The following is a 19691-nucleotide window of genomic DNA, read 5'->3' as shown; positions in this document are numbered from 1 at the left end:
ACACTGTGAGACCCTGCTCTACTAAAAAGACAGAAATGAACGGGGCAAGGTGGTACATACCTATGGTCGCACCTACTCTAAAGGCTGAGACATGAAAATCGCTTGAGCCTGGGACACGGAGGTTGCAGTGAGCTGAGATTGCACCACTGCACTTCAGCTTGGGTAATCGAGTCTCAAAAAAAAAAAAAAAGATATATATATATATATATATATATATGTGTGTGTGTGTGCGTGTGTGTGTGTGTGTGTGTGTGTGTATTATTTTTTAAAGAATTCACATAGACTCGGTCTTGGCTGGTAATCCTTCTGCAATGCAGAGGAAGGGAGGGTCATTTTGTGTCAAGTGTTGATGAAGCTCTGTCAATGTCTGTGGAGGAATAAGAGGGCCCTACAGGATGAGGGTGGCGCCCACCAGAGGATGGAAAGCAACAGAAGGTTCCGGAGAGGCAAGAGCTGTCACAAGACAAAGAAGTATTTTCTAGGAAGGTGAACGGACTGAAAAGTGCATTTGGGGTTTGGGCAGGACACAGGGGAGGATGTTTAGGAAGATGCACAGGACCTTTCAGCCTCTAGGTTTCAGCTAGAGCACCAACGGGCACTGATGGGCATGGGAAGCTGAGTCTGGGTTCCTGCAATCCTGTATGTCCCAGTCCTGGCACATGCCCCAGTACTGACACTCTTCCCAGGTGTGGGGAGCCCAGCAAAGTCACTGGAGGAGCCTCACTCAGGAGCTTCAGTCATGGAGCAGCCAGTGCCATTACCGCAGGCAGCTCCCATGGGTTTAAAGAAATAAAAGGCGTCGGCTGGGAGTGGTGACTCACGCCTGTAATCCCAGCACTTGGAGAGGCCAAGGTGGGAGGAGCATGAGGTCAGAAGATGGAGACCATCCTGACCAACATGGCGCAACCCTGTCTCTACTAAATATACGAAAATCAGCCGGCGATGGCACGGGCCTGTAATCCCCGCTACTGAGGAGACTGAGGCAGGAGAATCACTTGAACCTGGAAAGTGGAGGTTGCAGTGAACCGAGATCATGCCACTGCACTCCAGCCTGGCAACAGAGCAAGACTCCGTCTCAAAAAAAAAAAAAAAAAAAAGAAAAGAAAAAGAAAAAGAAAAAAAAGGAAACATCAGGCATTTGGAAGGGAGAATCAGAAGGATGTGTTGGCTGAGAAGCTGTGAGCATGGCAGAAGCAGAGCAGGATGGGCCATGGCTGCAGTCTTCATCAGGGCCTGTGTAGACACTTCCGGTCTAGGGGACAGAGGTGGTGGGAGTGAAGGGAAGACCAGGAACCAACAGAGGCTTCCTTATGTCCTCAAAACAAAAAGCAAAATAAGCAAAACAAAATAAGCAAACAAAAGTCTTTTTAAAGGCAAAAACTGCCTCTAATCAAGAAGCTCCTCCCTTTTTCTGGATTGCTAGGGAACACATCTTAAAGTCGGGAGGCCTGATAGGAAAGGCTGCAGTGGGGCCCAGGCTTGCTTGTTTCTCTGTCCTAGAGTCATGCCTGCCTAGCGGAGGGGCCAAGAGAGCCATGTAAATGTCCTCTTTAGACAGTTTTGACGGGAAAGCATTCTTCGAGCTTTGGGTTAAATTGTGCAGATCATAGCATTTTAGAATGAGGTAGTCACTTTTGGGTCATCCAAGCCAACTGTGCTAGGTTGCAATCACGGAGAAGGTGATTGTCCATGGGGCAGTGGCACTCAGAGCTGGGCTCTGCAGCTAAGGACTCAAGCTCCTTCTAGAGCTGACTGCAATGACCAGTTGGTTCATTCCCAGCAGTTCTAAGGATAAATGCTGCATTTTCCTGCCATGAACATGACTTCAATCCAGGCATCTGTGCTGCAGTCTGTAGAGAGAACCACTCTCAGATCAACTGAGGCTGCCCTGAGCTTCTGAGAAGGTTCTGGAAGCACCTGGAACTTACGACAAAAAAAAACGGATTGTCTGAGCCTCCCAGACTTGGGCCTGAAGTGACAGGAAACCATGTCCTGCCTCTGGAGTGGACGTGTTGGGCGAAGGTTGGCAAATAAGACCTGCTTCCGCAACTGATAAGCTCATACTCCTGGTTGGAAGGACCTTAAGCAAAGTAACTAGCTCCAGCCAGCCTGTCCTGCTGTGTCTTAAGGCCATCAAGTCTCAGGGAAGCCTGGAGACCATTGTTGGCTACAGAATCTTTGAGAATCTGGTGAGACACTGGCACACTTTCCAGGGCTCACAGCTGGCTTGAAATCCACTAGTGTCCTCTTCTAGCTCCTCGAGGGAGAGTGCAAAGGCCCCTTGCCTTTTCAGACATACCATTTCCCCCATATAAAATAAAGAGACTGAGGGGGACTGTCCACTTAGCATGACATGATTCGAAGGGGATGTCTCAGCTTGGTTTTTCACATCTCTCTGAGAACTGACACTCTGAATGTTTTGGAGCTCCGTTCTCCTAAGGAGAGCCTACTAGGCAAAAAAACTGTGTAATAAAGAAGGCGACTATTTTTTAAAGTACTGACCTATGTTGCTACATCCCACCCACATAAATTACAGGTGCCCCTGGGAGATTTAGTACATCAGGGTAGGAAAATAGAGGTCATGGGGTCGAGTGAATCTGGTTCAAAAAGGCTAGCTGTGAATTTACCAGAGTTGTGAGCTTAGGCAAGTGACTCACCCTCTCTGAGTCTTGTTTCCTCCTTTATAAACTAGAGAATAGAATCTTCCAGGGTCATTGTGAGGAATAACCTAGGGAATAGAATCTTCCAGGGTCATTGTGAGGAGTAACAGAGAGACTGCCTGTGAAATACATAGTGTCTGCCTGGGACTTGGTAACCTCCCAATAAACACCGTGATGATGATGATGATGATGATGATGATGAAGCTGTTACAATGACAATTTTTCATAGAAGAAACAACTGTACTCAGTATGCCTTTTAGGAAGAAAATGAGACTCAGCAAACATTAACACTGAGTGTGAAAGGGGTTTCAGATTTCAGAGAGACTTGAGAGGGGAGGGAGTGGCTATGGGCTGAAAACAGCAGGGCCTGCTCATCACTTTATTTCCCTTGAGTGATAGACCGGACGCAACCAGAGCGTGTGACCTCAAAGGTCGGCCTGGAGACAACAGCATTGTTCAAAGAGAATGTGAAAAATAATTTAGCTCAAGAAGAGAATCAGAAAGGCACACAGGGGGCTGTTGCATTTGGGTAAGCAAATGTTTTAAAACTGTGGATCTATTAAACATGAGATGAAAGGTAATTTTAATTTTGCTATTTCAGGTAAAAAAAAGACTGGTAAAAATAGAACAGCACCATCTTGTTAAAGGTACTAAATAAGCTTAATGTTTACTCTAAAAGTGAGACGCCCGTGTTATCCAACATGAACAGTTAATCTGCTCTCTTAACCAGAATGCTCTGTCTGTTGTCACCACAACACTGAGGGCTCACGTGTCTGTATCACTGATCCCTCGATGGTTCTATGAAGAACTCACATTCTATTTTAATGAGTACATGACTATTCTTAAAATGAGAACGTGAACCAATGATATATGAAATAGATTAAATAATATGAACTTCCCGTTTATCATTCTGTTAATTATAAGCTGTAAGAACATGTCCAGAATCTAAAGGAAAAACATTGTCAATGTTATTGTCCTGACCGATTCTTTCAAGGGCAGATTTTCCATGTCATGTAGCCATATGTGCCATTGATGTTCACCTTTGGAAATGAACAGATCTAATGTGGCGGAGCTGTTGGGAATAGCCACCGCACTATGGTACATGCAGAGCAGCCGCGCCTTTCAGTTCTTCACGTGAGCAGTTTCCTGCTGCATTTCTTGATATTTTGCAGAAGTTTTCAATAAAAAATCAGCATCTTCAAATAAAAAAAAATGATGTAAATGAGGAAAGTTTCTGGCTATTCAATAGCACTAAAACATGCCCTCCTTTTTATAATGCCACGGTGTGAGGAGTTCACTGTAAATGCATAATTACATTGAAATGAGCAGTGAAGTTTCTTCTTCTGTTTAAAGTAGAAAATCAATGTGATCAGTATTTTAAATTACACCTTGTTTGAGAAACAAGTAAGTTACTGACTGTTTCACTGGTTTCTAAATAGCCCCGAATGTGCTGGATGAGCAAAAGTGGTTTAGGCAAGATTAGAGGGGATTTCTGCTAAAGGGAAAGATGCTGTTTGTAATTATGTATTTTAACTTGCCTGGGTATGAAAACATCTGATTACCTCATGCTTAGCAAGGAAGCATTTCTTTGGCTGTTTTGTTCAAAATGAACATACTTAAAATACATTTCATGGCTTGAAAAGAAACTGTACAACTGAATCTTGAAGACTGAGTGGGACTGAGTAAGCTGAGTAGAAAGTCAGAGAAAATTCCCTGGAAGTACAACTTATATTTGTAACAAAGCATGTGAAGTATACAATTTCTCATCTATAAAGCTACATACACTTTTTCTGTACTACGTAAAAAAAGAATATTTTTTCACGAATAGGGTCTGCTAATTCTGTTCATATGTTTTTGTTCTTCTTAACATAACATGGGGGAAACTAATTCTGATTACTTTTTTTAATAAGGAAATTTGGGTTAATGATTTTAAGATGAAAGTTTATGATTAGTAGACATTCCACCCATAAAAAAATATAGACTATTCAAATTATTGAGAATACAAGGAAGAGTGTAGTCCGTTTCTGAGAGTACTGCTCCCAAAGAGTGAGGTAGTCTCTTTTCACTCTGGGGAACCCCAGCTGGGGCCTAACTCCAGCCACAGTGAGACCCTCAGTGTGAGGCCTTGACTCAGATGGGTAAAACGGAGATGCAAACGTGGACGTTGTTCTTTCATGAAGGTTATCATGTTGGATTCTGCAGTTTCTTCTCATAGTTTCCAAGCTTCTTTCAGCACACGTATTCTATTTAACAATGCCGAGACCCTTCACGTTCTCCTTGAACCACACTTAAATCAACAATGGCCTCCTTCTTGTTGGCTTCACAGTCCATGTGCATAATCCACTACCTTCATTTCCTTTATTCCCCAGCCTCTGATGAACTGATTCTCCACTCAGCTCAGCATACCTGATAAAGGCATTCTCTATCCACTTTTCTAGAAGATCCTCAGGTGGCCACACCCCAACGTCTCCAACATCATGCCAGCTGCCCAGCTGCTGAAGCCTTCCCTGCCTTTTCTCCCAGGACTCCCCAGGACTCTGTCCACTTGTGTCTTCTGCCCTGACCATCACGACTAGCCACCACCCTGCCAGTTTCCACATGTAACTCTGCTTTATTTTTGTTCATAGAACATATGAGGAAGACCTCAGCCTCCCATCCCACATGTCTGTTGCTCTCTGTATTAGTCTGTTCTCACACTGCTAATTAAGACATACCTTAGACTAGATAATTTACAGAGATAAAGAGGTTGAATGGACTCACAGCTTCACATGGCTGGGGAGGCCTCCCAATCGTGGTGGAAGGTGAAGGAAGAGCAGAGGCACATCTTACATGGTGGCAGGCAACAGAGCATGTGCAGAGGAATGGCCCTTTATAAAACCATCAGATCTCATGAGACCTATTCACTATCACAAGATTAGTATGAGGAAAACCACCCCCATTATTCAGTGATTTCCACCTGGCCCCACCCTTGACATGTGGGGATTCTTACAATTCAAGGGGAGATTTGGGTGGGGTTACAGCCAAACCATATCACTCTGCCAGTGTCTTCCTCTTGCAGAAATCCCAGGGCTGGGGTACTTGCTTGCTCACCACCCATTCCTGTTGCACGACAGCTCCCAGCACAGGAATGACTGATGCCTGGCCCTGGCTTGGAGCCAGTGATTAACAATGCTCCTTCTCTATCCCACCTTTCTTTAGTGAAAAGCTGTTCATCAGGGGTGGTGGGAGGATCAACTTGTTTCAGAAATATAAGAAATAAAAAAAAACACTTCCTGTAGAAAACCCATGCCATGAGTTGTGGAATCACGTTGCCTCTGATGGCTCCAGGGCCTCCACATCAGTGTTTTTGATTAAATCAGCTCTGATCTCTAAGCTATGTGCCAAGTGAACAATACAGACTAGTAACTTACTGACTCGAACTTTTCAAATGGGAGATTTCACGTAAAAATGGACATTTTTATTTTTTCCATTTATAAATTATATAGTTAGCTAAATACAAAGAAATTTAGCTACATCTATGAGGATGAGGATGCACACAATACAATGAGACTAGAAGCTGGATGCCTGTCGGGAGGTCCCCTCAAGCTCAGAACTGAGAGCTGACTGCAGGTGTCCACGTGGGGGAGGGGGAGGCTCTGTGGTCCCCTCAAGGCCTCCTTGAGGTCCTCCTGTCCTTTAGAGACTGATTTTAGTTTAAGCTTTAGGAAAAATTTATCCTAGTTGACTTTTCCAGGAAACAATAGAAGTCCATGCATCTGATATATACTTTTTACCTCTTGGTGAATGAGGTGAAGTAATAGCATTATGATTTATTATGATTTAAGACACTCAAGCATATTCAATAAAGGTTGTCACTTAATACTACATGTGCTCTCCAGCCAGACTCTTTGTTTTATTTTAACTATGGGATTGTTGTCTATACTGCAGGTGCACTTTGACTTAGATATGTTTTCTCTCAGCATTTCAAACATCACGTGTTCAGAACTGAACTCTTTCTCTGTCCCCGCCCCCAGCCTTGCCTGTCTCTCTGAATAGCCTTCTCCAGAACCCATTGCATGGGTCAGGCCCAGGAAGCCATCTTTGAAAGCTCCCTGTATCTTTGTCCTGACATCCCCTGGATCCCTGTGACAAGGGACCCAACCCTCAGTCTCTAGGGACTCTGCTCTGTCTCAGCATCCTCCCACCTTCCTCTCTCATCTAGCTCATCTTCTCACATTGACCTTGTCTCCCTTTAGGATATATTTTTGTGGAAGCAGGATTAATTTTTTAGATGTTGCAGAAATTAAAATTCAAAGGCATTGTTCCAATACATTGCATTCTTCAGTTGCTTTTCACTTCACTTTCAAAAAATTGAAGAACATTCCACAGAGGACCAGATGCAAGGGATCCAGCCTGGCTACCCTGCACCTGTGATCCTTTTCCACTGCGTCGGTACTCACTGTGTCCTGGCCTTCGGCAGAGGTGCCTTCCTTCAGTTCCTTAAGAATGTTAACCTTCTCGGCCACAGGGCATCCCTCGCTGTTTCTTCTGCCTGGGGCACTCTGCCTCCTGCTCTCCAGGGCCCAGCTTTGATATCACTTGCCTGTTCACCCCAGAGCAACCTTAACCCGGTCTCTGATTCTCTCTAGATTTTATATGGTGACTTCATAATGCCCTACAGTTTCTTTCACAATGTTTATCGCTATTGTGACCTCTCTGTGTGAACTTACGTGTGTAATATCTGCACCTTCACAAACCTCAAAGCCCAAGAGTTTACTACTGTGTGCACACCCAGATTAACACCTGATCATAGAGGTTGCTTGATTGATGGATGGATTGAGAGTGGGTGGATGGGTGGTTGGAGGAATGGGTGGATGGGTGGCTGGCTGTCTGGATGGAAGGATGGTTGGGTGGATAGTGGATGAATGGATGAGCGTATGGCTGGATGGGGTGGGTGGGTGGGTGGCTGAATAGTGAAGTGGGTGGGTGGATGGGTGGATGGATGTTTGGGTGCATGGGTGGCTGGCTGGCTGGATGGTTGGGTGGATAGTGGATGGGTGGACAAGTGAATGGCTGGATAGGTAGATGAGTGGGTGGTTGGGTGGCTGACTGGCTGAATGGGTGGGTGAATGGGTGAATGGGTGGATGGGTGGATGGCTGGCTGGATGGCTGGGTGGATAAAAGCTGAGGAGACTTTAGAACAAGCAGAGAAAATAACTATTTAAGATGACCCATGGACAATCAAACTTAATCAACCGGAAAATTAGAGAAAAACAATTTATATTTGCTCAGTGAATCTACATTTAATGTATGCTCTTCTTTAACTCTCTCTTCTTTTTCTTCCACAAATTGAAACAATTGCATTTTGGAAATTTGAAATACTTTTGAGGGGAATAGTGTAAGAACACCGAAGAGCTTAATTGTTTAGATAAAAACAATTTCTGTGTAATAAATAAATCTCTGCAGGTATGATCTGGGGGTGTAATCAGAGCAAGCAGAAGCTCCGTTCCCTTTCCGACGCTGGAGAAAGCATGGTGAGTGTGGAAAGCTGGTTTCCATCCGTCCCCCCTGCACACGCAGCGCAAGTGCAGGGCACCCTGCTCTTCTCCCAGAACCGTCACTCCTGCATTATCATGCCAGCCACAGTTCAGATTCTTATCACCACTTAGGCTTGCCATGTTTTCATCTCTTACTTACACACATCTTCCCCCTTGGGGGATAGTAAAGGGCACCTCCCGGCACCCTCACCTCTCAGATTGAATTGTGGATTTGTCGTGGTGGATTAGATTAATCAAAATGGCCTTAGAAGAAAAATCTCCATGTGTGCGTCCCAAACTCAAATAATTTCTGTCAATTTTCGAGTATAGACACTCCTTTCTGTAGACCGTTCTCACATGCTGTTTTCATATATCATGCAGTGGAATATGCATTTATCCTAACCCTTGGTGGCTTGAATTTAAGCTACTGAATTTATACCTAAGCAGAAAGCAAGGATTAGAAAAATACCATCAGGAGTGGAAATGGGACAGATTTAACTGACTTGTTTTCAGTAGGACAAAACGTATAGAGATCTATGAAACTTTAAAACATTTTATATCATCAAGCTTTAAAAAATTTTACATTTGGTAAATTTAATAAAAGCTTAGCTGAATGACAAATGATATTGCAAATCTAAAACACTAATATAAAATAATTTTCCAAATTAAAAATAAGTTAATTTGTTCATTTATTATTGAAATAGCTCAAGGAACACTTGCATTGATAATATGATCCCCATCCACTTCCCATAGCAGCAAAAGAAGAATTAACCAACAGGGCAACAGATGGAAGCCAAGTTTAAAAGATATTTGCAACATGAACTCATCATTTCTGATTGCTGCATAATATTCCATGGTGTATATGTGCCACATTTTTCCAATCCAGTCTATTATCAATGGGCATTTGGGTTGATTCCAGGTCTTTGCTATTGTAAACAGTGCTGGAGAACATCATCCTCAGCAAACTGACACAAGAACAGAAAATGAAACACCGCATATTCTCACTCATAGGTGGGTGATGAAAAATGAGAACACATGGACACAGAAAGGGGAGTACTAAACACTGGGGTCTATTGGGGGGAAAAGGGGAGGGCCAGTGGGAGGGGGAGGTGGGGAGGGATAGCCTGGGGAGAAATGCCAAATGTGGGTGAAGGGGAGAAGAAAAGCAAAGCACACTGCCATGTGTGTACCTACGCAACTGTCTTGCATGCTCTGCTCATGTACCCCAAGACCTAAAATCCAATAAAAAATTAAAAAAAAAAAAGTTTATGATATCTGAAAAAAAAAAGATATTTGCTATCAAACTAAAAGAAATTTATTATTTTCTCTGTCAAAATGTGTAGAATTCATACTTATATTTTTAATTTGGCATTTAAAAGTTTCTAAAGATAAAAATGACCTTATTTTTACTAATTTGAAACTCTTAATATTTATTATAGAAATAGTGGAGGCACACAGAAAAATCAAATAAAATCACCAACTATTCTTTCATACATATTTCCTTCCTCAAGACGGAGATCATAATTTATTTTATAGATTTTCACTTAACAAGTGGACACTCTCCTATGTTGAATAATTTTTAACGACCATAAGATGTACATGTCATCATCTAGTAAATCACTAGCTCGTGTTCATGTTTTTTTCTATGTAAACAACAGTGAGATGAACATCTTTACAAGCTCTGGTCTCGAAGCCATGATTAATAAGCTCTTTATGAAAATTCCTAGAAACTGAATTGCTTGGATAACAGTATTTACACTTTTAGAAAATCTGATACATTTTGTCTAACAGTCTTCCAAAAAGATTGCCCTAATTTCTACATACAAGCTCTATAAATGGCTATTCCCCACTGATCCCTCACCCTCATCATCAGTGGACTTTGTAATCTCTCTAAGCTCTGATAGTCGATTAGAAAAAATGAAAAAAAAAAGGTGCTCCTTCTTTCCTGAGATCAGTGGCCATTTGAATATCTTTTATTAATTTATGTTATTTACCATTTTTAATACTATGTGTGCTGACCAAAAGTAAACACATACACACACACACCCCGTTTGAGTGTTACAGTTACAAATACCTTACCCTCTTCTGCATCTCTAACATATTCCTAATATCTAAATAAGTGCATGGACCTCCAGGTACATCTGTATTAGATTTACTTTGTGACAATAAACACAAAATAAAATGAAATGAGAGAAACTTTGTAAGACAAGTGTCAGCAGTTATCGAATGATACCAGTGCAGGGCCAGGGCTGTGAGGATTTCAGAGAAGTGGAGCACAGGAGGGACCTTACATTCACGCCGGCATTCTCCCTGAGGGCACCTTCCAAAGTCTTGGGGCAGAAGACAGAGCCCCAGCAGAGAGAAGTGATCTCACAGGGAGACATCCACAGGGAATAAAGATGAAGAATGCTAAGGTGACTGTGACAGCTCAGGGGAGGCTACCAGAAGAGCAGGTGCTATGATAGACCTTCTTAAAACTCAATTTGGGGGACTTTGACTAACACAAAGTGCAGGCTAGACTCCAAAGGAACTGCAAGGAAACCACAAATGGGAGGCTGAGAACTGAGCAGGCGTCTCTGTCCTGGAGAAACATTAGGATGTGCCTGGCCAGGGTGGAAGGGTTATGGAGTTGAGACTATAGGAAGGCTGTGACCCAGCAGAACAGCCCTGCACCAAATGCAACACTGAGTGCTGCATCTTCAGAGGAAAGGCAGCCGTGACCCAGCAGTGCATTCCATCACTGTATGCAACCCTGAGTGCTGTGCCCTCAGAGGAAAGACAGCCATAACTCAGCAGTGCATTTCAGCACCGTACACTACCGAGTGCTGCGTCTTCAGAGGAAAGGCAGCCGTGACCCAGCAGTGCATTTCAGCACCGTACACTACCCTGAGTGCTGCGTCTTCAGAGGAAAGGCAGCCGTGACCCAGCAGTGCATTTCAGCACCGTACACTACCCTGAGTGCTGCGTCTTCAGAGGAAAGGCAGCCGTGACCCAGCAGTGCATTTCAGCACCGTACACTACCCTGAGTGCTGCGTCTTCAGAGGAAAGGCAGCCGTGACCCAGCAGTGCATTCCATCACTGTATGCAACCCTGAGTGCTGTGCCCTCAGAGGAAAGACAGCCATAACTCAGCAGTGCATTCCAGCACTGTACACTACCCTGAGTGCTGCGTCTTCAGAGGAAAGGCAGCCGTGACCCAGCAGTGCAACCCTGCACTGAACACAACTGAGAGTGCTGTGTCTTAGGAGGAAAGGCAAGGTGGATATAGATCTATTGTCATTAAGCTGAAACTAAGCTTCAAAGGTGACCTGCTGGTAATCTAACAACAGAATTAAAATCTAAAGCTCCCTTTAGGAAACCACAACCCAAACTGAAAAAGCACAAACTAAACTTTAGCATCTACAAGGGCTCATACATGGATTCGTATACATAGTCTGAAATCATTACACAAAGAATCAGAAAAAAAGTGTTTGGTCATGAAGGGACCAAACAGTCAATAGAAGCAGACTCAGCATAATCCAGATATTAGATTAATCAGAAAGAGGACTTCAAAATACACTAAGTTAAAGATGATGGAGAAAAGAAGAAAAATGAATTAAAACATGGAGAATGTTAAAAAATAAAGTATATAAAAGGAGTGAGATGGGCATTTTAGAACTGTCCAATACTGTCTTAGTCCATTTGCATTGCAATCACAGAATAACATAAATTGAGTGTCTTGTAAACAACAAGCATTTATTTTCTTAATCCTGGAAGCTGGAAAGTCCAAGATCAAGGCACCTGCAGAGTCCATGTCTGGCAAGGGGTTGTTCCTCTTAGATGACACCTTGTAGCTGTGTCTTCATGTATTAGAGGAGTGAACAGGCTCCTTTGGGCCTAATTTATAGGGTTACTAACCCTTTAAGAGACTAGATCACTCATCACCTCATAACTCTCCCCAAAGCTGCACCTCCTAATACCTTCATTTAGGAGTTAGGATTTCAACATAGAAACATTGAAGTTATACAATATTCAGATTACAGAAAATACAATAACTAAAATATGAAAAAGAACTTAGTGGGTAGGTTTAATAGAAGATTAAACACAGAGGCAAATAGAATTAATGAACTCAAAAACAGATCAACATTAAATATCTGTATTCAAACACTGAGAGATAAAAGCAAAGCAATCATAGCACAGAGTTACATGAGACATCGGAAAACAGTCGAACGCATACCAGCAGACTACGCGGATATGTTTGCAACTGTGTGCTGATGTGGGAGTGTGATTTTCCAAGCTTGTTCTAAAACTTACATGAAAATGAAAACAGTGAGGAATAGTCAAGGTATCTTTGAAAATAAAGCAGGAGAACTCCTTCTGCTTGATACCAGGAATTATTTTGAGGGTAGAATATTTCAAATGATATAATATAGCACAAGTACAAATGGATTAATGGACCAGAATAAGGAGATTCGAAACAAATCTACACATGTACAGACAGTTGATTGACATCAAAGACAGTGCTGCGGAGCAATGGAGGAATGAATGGTCACGTTTTACTCAGTGACATTTCAAGGCCTTGGGGTTGGGGGGAACTGGCAGTAGGGTCTTCTCTTTTCCATTGGCAATAATTCTAATTATCTCCACCAACCGTCTTTTTCTTCCCCCCCCCCTTTTTTTTTTTTGCATTCTTTTTGCCAGGTGTCTATGCCTGAAAGTGTAATATTTCCCTCGAAATAGCTCCTAAAACATGGCATTTGGAATATCCAGTGCCCATGTAGCGAGGAATGGCTGCTTCCTGCGATTATAGAGATAGAGGCTTCTGTAGTCCAAGCTCAGCTGCATGGCTCTCTGGAGAAACCTTCTTGCCCATGCACACAGGCCTTGTCCATTCATCTGCAGGAAGCTGCTCCTCACAGACACACGTTTCACTAGCACCCTGGTCACAGAACACCCTAAATTTTTTCACATCGATCATATCATTAGACACGATTCTGATTAGTGACGATGTCTCTTTAGAGACCAGATTTGATATTATCGTTTTCAGCATCTCTCCCCTGCTTAACTTTGATTTTCCTTCCATTGCTGCATTCAATGCTTTCTCACTAAGGTCTTGAAACCCATGCAATACTCGTGTCCTGTGCCACTTCAGAGCCCCTTTCCCAGGAACACACAACTGAGTCGTGTGTGCTACACCACTTTGCTCAACTGAGGATATCAAATAATCACGGCATGACAAATGCCATGTTATATTAAAGAAAAGGCTCCAGGAAAATTCCACATCAACTGTTTGTCTACCAAGTTCTTCAAACAGTGTCTGCGATAGGCCACTTTCGGTGAATACTCACTAGTTTGGTACAAACATCCAACCCTCTTCTTATAATCAGCATAATGTCTTGTGAGAAATGACCCCTATCTTCCAAGGTAAGTAGCCTCTATGGGGGGGGATGAAAAATACAAAAGGGGCCAGCTATGTCCTCCTCCTGTCTTGAAATTGCCATATGATCATGGCGACAGTCGCGTGATCCGAGCTCAGCCAATGAGATCCTTCTGGGACTTTGTATCATGAACTGGTGATGGCAGGTGTGAAGAAAGATCTGGAGGTGATTCCTTGAAATGGGCACGTGTGCAGTGACTTCTACGTTCCAGTCCTGTGGAATAGTGGTGTGAAACTTGGTTTTTTTTTTTTCAGAACAGAGTCTCCCTATGTAACCCAGGCTGGAGTGCAATAGTATAATCTCAGCTCACTGCAACCTCCGCCTCCCAAGTTCAAGCAATTGTCCTGCCACAGCCTCCTGAGTAGCTGAGAATACAGGTACCCATCACTACGCCAGGCTAATTTTTGTATTTTTAGTAGAGATGGGGTTTCACCATGTTGGCCAGGCTGGTCTTGAACTCCTGACCTCATGATCCACCGACATTGGCCTCCCAAAGTGCTGGGATTACAAGTGTAAGCCACCACACCCAAACTACTGTGAAACTTTTGAGCCAAATTCCCAACATCTTTCCTCTAAAGCCCCTTTGGACAGTCTCTGTTGCTGGCAAAAAAGGAATTCTAAGTGATCAATCCCACACGATCCTCCTTCAGGCAGCTGGAAATCCATGAATCACCACTTAAAAGTCCACTCATTCATAATGAACATCATATATGAACAAGTATGCCCTCTGAGCAGTTTTCAGTCAGTTTTTGAAATCGCTATTTCTATGGTTTTCCTGTGATCTGTCACATTGGAAATAAGACTTTAAGTGAGGATTGTATTTACTGATTTCTCATTTCTTAACCCTTATGGCGTAAACAATATGCATCTGAAGAAAGGTAGACAAACCGGCATTTAGTATTTTATAATTCTGTCCCATTTATACTGAACTCACCACTATGAATATTTTTGTGTGCCTTATTTTTCTCCTTTAGGAAACTGGGCCAGTATTTTGTGTCTCTGTTGATGTGAACTTTTTGCTTTCTTCCTGACTTCCCAAATATTTTAGAAAAATCTGTGATTGCAATTGTATCTTTGAAAAAAACAAGAAAACCAAACAAAATTTAAGCTCTTCTTGCAGCTCCTTTTCTGGAAAATCACCTTAGATTGGTTAATGTATTTAATTTTTCCTCAGACAATTTTCTTGGTACTGCTATTCCTACACTGAATATATATTCATTCCTACTGTAACTTTTCTCAGAAAAGATGGACTTCTAGGGGAAGCTGATTGTGTAGTTGGCAGCTACCATGCTGTTTCTCAAGGAGGGGCCCTTTCTGTCCTGTTTTTGCTTTTCTAACCATAGCTGAGTCTTTTAGACTTTTGGGGCTTAGCTCTCACATTTGGGATGAATAGATGTAATCTTTTTACACTTAAACCCCCTTAGAACCAAGAAAACCTGTAAAAATAACAAAGAACTGCTAAAACCTGGCAATAAGTTCCAAACGGGGCTCTGCTGTCACAGTCATCACGCCAAGGGAATGCTTTAGGAATAAAACTTGAATTACTCAGTTGAGAGGAAGCAGAAATATGAAACTATCACTGGGTGATCATGACGGTACTTAGTCTTCTCAATGTTAGAATGGAAACATGACGGAAATTAGTTGTTTTATTTTATTTTCCTCTTAAATCCGATTTTATCAATAAGTGGTTTTCTTGTTCTGAATTTCATGGTTTAGCAATCTTTAGTGCCAGAATGATTTTTCCTTAGGAGTGTGGACATAGGTGCTATTATTTAATTTGTTAAATATTAAAAGTAATTTCATCCCATTTATAAAAGATAACGTTTGGGGAAATGCAGCATTTCAATCTGTTACTAAACTTTTGTGCTCTGAGACTGTAACTGAATAAGGAGCAGAGCAATCCTGAAAGCTTTGACACGGTCTACAAAAGGTTTTCCTTTGTGGAAATAGTGAAAACAAATCCAGACCTAACTAGATTTTGAGAGCTCCATCATTTATGTATCTTTCCTGGGCAATCGGGTAAATTATTCTTTTATGCCCTTGGATGAGGCATCTAGTATATTCCTCAAAGAAGCTGAAAAAAATTACATTCTGAGGAGATTTTATGAGGCTCTGGCTTATCACACGGTCGGCTCCTGCAGTTGAATAGTGAGAAAATGGACTTACCTACCGTCACAGCAATTATCGAAATACAGATAGCCACGTAACCTTGACACTTGCAACATTTCTGCCCAACAAAGCATCAATAGCAATTTATTCAGAGAGTGATTGAAAATAAACACTAAATAAATAAACAAAAACGTAAGAGAGAGAATTCCATACCTAAGCTAATATTTTAATTTGGCCTTCACAGTAGCTTAATGTCTTCATGGTGTCTTAAATATATACATAAAGAGGAAAAGTCAAATCACAAAGTCTTTCTTAAGAAGCAACTAAATAAATATATGAAATTGAAAGACCCTGGTTATAAGGGAAAAGGCCTGTCTCTATTCCTAAAACAGATTTGCAGTTTCTGCCATGAGCCTGCTCACCTACATGATTCTTCGCAAGGTCACCTGCTTCTGAAACCCTGTCACACTTTGGGGCTTCTTTAGTTTTCTTTCTGACAAACATGACTTTAGTGAAGTTTCAGCTTGGCTCATATGATCATTGAGCAATGAAAGAACTTGTCTTTTTAAGGGAAAATAACATATAAAACACACATAGCCTGGGGAGAAATGCCAAATGTGGGTGAAGGGGAGAAGAAAAGCAAAGCACACTGCCATGTGTGTACCTACGCAACTGTCTTGCATGCTCTGCTCATGTACCCCAAAACCTATAATCCAATAAAAAATTAAAAAAAAAAAAAAAAAAAAAAAAAAAAAAAAAGAAAAACCTATACATTTGGTTTCTAACTTGATTACAGAATTTAGCTCTGCATCATGATGCAGTAATTTTGACAATTCAATTTGTAATCTGATAACGTCAATGTGGGGATATGGACATTTGGGACTGCATGTGTGTGCGTTAATGTGCATTTGTGAGCTGTCTAGAGTGTCAAGAAAAAAAAGAAAGAAAACCAAATTCATCTCTGATTCGTAAAGGTCAGTTTGCCTACCAAATTTTCTTTGGCCTCCCTGAATCGTAATTAACGGTGCCACATTCACTCTCCAGGGATTGATATAAAGCATAAATCAATATTCTCGGGAAACTGCCACCAGTGTTTTCGCAAGCACTGTTTTCACAGACATAGTGAGTAAATCAGCCAGCAGACTTAGGGAAATTATGTTCCTTTGCATAACCTTTCTTTTTTTTTTTTTTTTTTTCAGACTTAGTCTTGCTCTGTGGCCAGGCTGGAGTGCAGTGGTGTGATCTCGGCTCACTGTGCAACCTCTGATTCCCTGATTCAAGCTATTCTTCTGCCTCAGCCTCCCGAGTAGCTGGGATTACAGGCACCTGCCACTGCATCCAGCTAATTTTTGTATTTTGAGTAGAGACGGGGTTTCACCCTATTGGTCAGGTTGGTCTGGATCTCCTTACCTCGTGATCTGCACACCTCAGCCTCCCAAAGTGCTGGGATTACAGGGGTGAGCCACCATGCCTGGCCTGTACAACCTTCTTTAAGGTCGAACAAGAATATCATCCCAACATTTCCAGTAAGGTTTATTGCAGAGTGCTGCGATTTTGTGTTCTTCCTATTCCTAGGTGATTATTTCTTATCAGCCTATTTTATAATCTCTCTATTTGGAGAAAGAAGATCTCAACCTGATTTTTACAACTGGTGGAGTTGTGCAGTTCATCTTCATCAGCTTGGTGCCTGCCACTGACGAGGGTGGCAAAGTGAGACGAAATTTAGAATATGGTAGAGAACGAACATGGAAGGGCGCACGAACAGAATTCACTTAAAAGTTGCTTCACATAAATTCCTCAGACGAGGGTTCTCACTCTATTGGAGTGTAATTCTATTATTGCTAAATAAGATTTTCTATTTTTGAAAAATTCAGAATTTGCTTAAAAATAGAAGTAGCAGGCCAGGTGCAGTGGCTCACGTCTGTAATCCCAGCACTTTCAGAGGCTGAGGCTGAGGCAGGCAGATCACGAGGTCAGGAGATTGAGACCATCCTGGCTGACACGGTGAAACCCCTTCTCTACTAAAAATACAAAACCTTTGCTAGCGCCTGTAATCTCAGCTACTTGGAAGGCTGAGGCAGTAAAATCGCTTGAACCTGGGAGGTGGAAGTTGCAGTGAGCTGAGATCATGCCCCTGGACTCTAGCCTGGTGACAGAGTAAGACTTCATCTCGAAAAATAATAATAATAATAAAATAAAATAAAATAAAAGTCACAGCAGAACATGTCAGGAATACCAGATTGTTTAACCACATAAAATGGAAATAAATCTTTAGGGCAAAATGACAAAGCATAGAGGGTGGCATTCAGGTACCCCGAATCCCACGATGATGCGTGCTTAGGATGAGTCATGCCGTTTCTCAAACGTGGTTTACTGTCGTGTTCTCACACGGTCTTTTATCGAAGGTTTCCACCTGCCAACTCAGAAACCCAAATCATGCTTTCGTGCAATCAGAGCCCAGCTCTTACCATCACCACCTCTTCCAGCTGTTGGTGGTGAGAAGCAGGGAGAGCCTTTCTGAGACTGCCCTGATAGCCCAGGTAGTGGCCGAGGCCAGCAGCAACCACAGGCTGCCTGCTAGTGTCCATTGTTTCCGTGTGGTTTGGCTTCCAGCAAATTTTTCTGACCATCTAACCCATTAACTTTGGTAGTGGATGGATGCATGGGCTAAATCTGGATTATTCGTTCACTTCTTTTTGACTCCTAGGAAGTTCAGCATAGAGTTAAAGGGAGATTTTACCTGTGATTAGACATTGGTTTATGTTAGCACTTTAAAGAGTTCGTAAATTTTCAAAAGGAATTAAATACAATCACTATAAGTAGCATTCAAGCATTGCTTATATGTCTGCTTATATTTCTGGATTCATAGAGTTCCCAGGGATTTGAAGTCCTAGAAAGAAGTTGAGCTCTGCCACTCTGGCTTGTCGTTGAATGTCACCCAGACAGAGCTAGATGATGACATTTTAACAGACTTGACAACTGTGGATTTGACTTAAAGGTGAGTCTGTCTTTGTTTTATCACAGATTCTACATCTGCAAGACTAAGTTGAAAATATTGCCTGTTTATATTGTTCATGCTTCTAGAATCCATGGAATAAGTGAGTTTGGATCTAAAACAACCACTAATCACAGTCGTGGTTCTCAGAACAATTATGTGGATCCTGATCTATTTTTATCTTCGTTTTAACTCACTGTGTATATACTTTTATGTAGATGGTTTCAGTTCCTTACTGGGGGGAATGTTTGTAATACACATTATAAATAAATATTCTGAAATTTAATATCTAAAGAACTGTTATTAAATATTAAGATGTTTAAGGTCCTTTTATTATAAACAGGGGCGCTCATCCCCCAGACTATGGACCAGTACCAGCCCCTGGCCTGTTGGGAACTGGACCACACAGCAGGAGGTGAACGGTGGGTGAGTGAGAGAAACTGCATGTGTATTTACAGCCGCTCCCCATCACTGCCATCACCGCCTGAACTCTGCCTCTTGTCAGATCAGCAGTCGCATTAGATTCTCACGGAGGAGCAGACCCTATTGTGAACCATGCACGTGGGGGATCTGGGTTGCAGTCTTTTTTTGAGAATCTAATGCCTGATGATCTGTCACTGTCACCTGTCACTCCCAGATGGGACTATACCTGCAGGAAAATAAACCCAGGGCTCCCACTGATTCTACATGATGGTGAGTTGTATAATTATTTCATGATATATGACAATGAAATAATAATAGAAATAAAGGGCACGATAAATGTAGTGCACTTGAATCATCCTGAAATCATCCTCACCCCCACCCCCAACCCCTGGTTCATGGAAAAATAAACCAGTCCCTGGTGCCAGAAAGGATGAGGACTGCTGGTATAAAGAGACAGCCAATGCTGTACTAGTAGTTACATGCATTTGTCTTAGATCCGTCATGTGGAATGCTATGCAACCTTCAGAAGTAGAGATTTCAGTAATTTAGTGCCACTGTAATAGGGCCACTAT

At 42.1% G+C, this 19691-nt stretch overlaps 1 long non-coding RNA gene across 2 annotated transcripts; it reads left to right on the top strand.

Moving 5' to 3' along the window:
- The first annotated feature begins 2769 nt into the window (after positions 1 to 2769).
- On the top strand, positions 2770 to 19360 carry LOC118148945 (uncharacterized). Of its 2 annotated transcripts, XR_013532704.1 has the most exons (5): positions 2770 to 3189; positions 8106 to 8173; positions 13847 to 13969; positions 18571 to 18699; positions 19040 to 19360. It is a non-coding gene; the product is annotated as an uncharacterized LOC118148945 (long non-coding RNA). The 2 variants fall into 2 exon arrangements; XR_004736059.3 differs by lacking the exon at positions 13847 to 13969.
- The last annotated feature ends 331 nt before the right edge of the window (positions 19361 to 19691 follow it).

Source organism: Callithrix jacchus, chromosome 2, assembly GCF_049354715.1.
Source record: "Callithrix jacchus isolate 240 chromosome 2, calJac240_pri, whole genome shotgun sequence".
Taxonomy (NCBI): Eukaryota; Metazoa; Chordata; class Mammalia; order Primates; family Cebidae; genus Callithrix; species Callithrix jacchus.
This window is presented reverse-complemented; position numbering and strand designations above follow the sequence as displayed.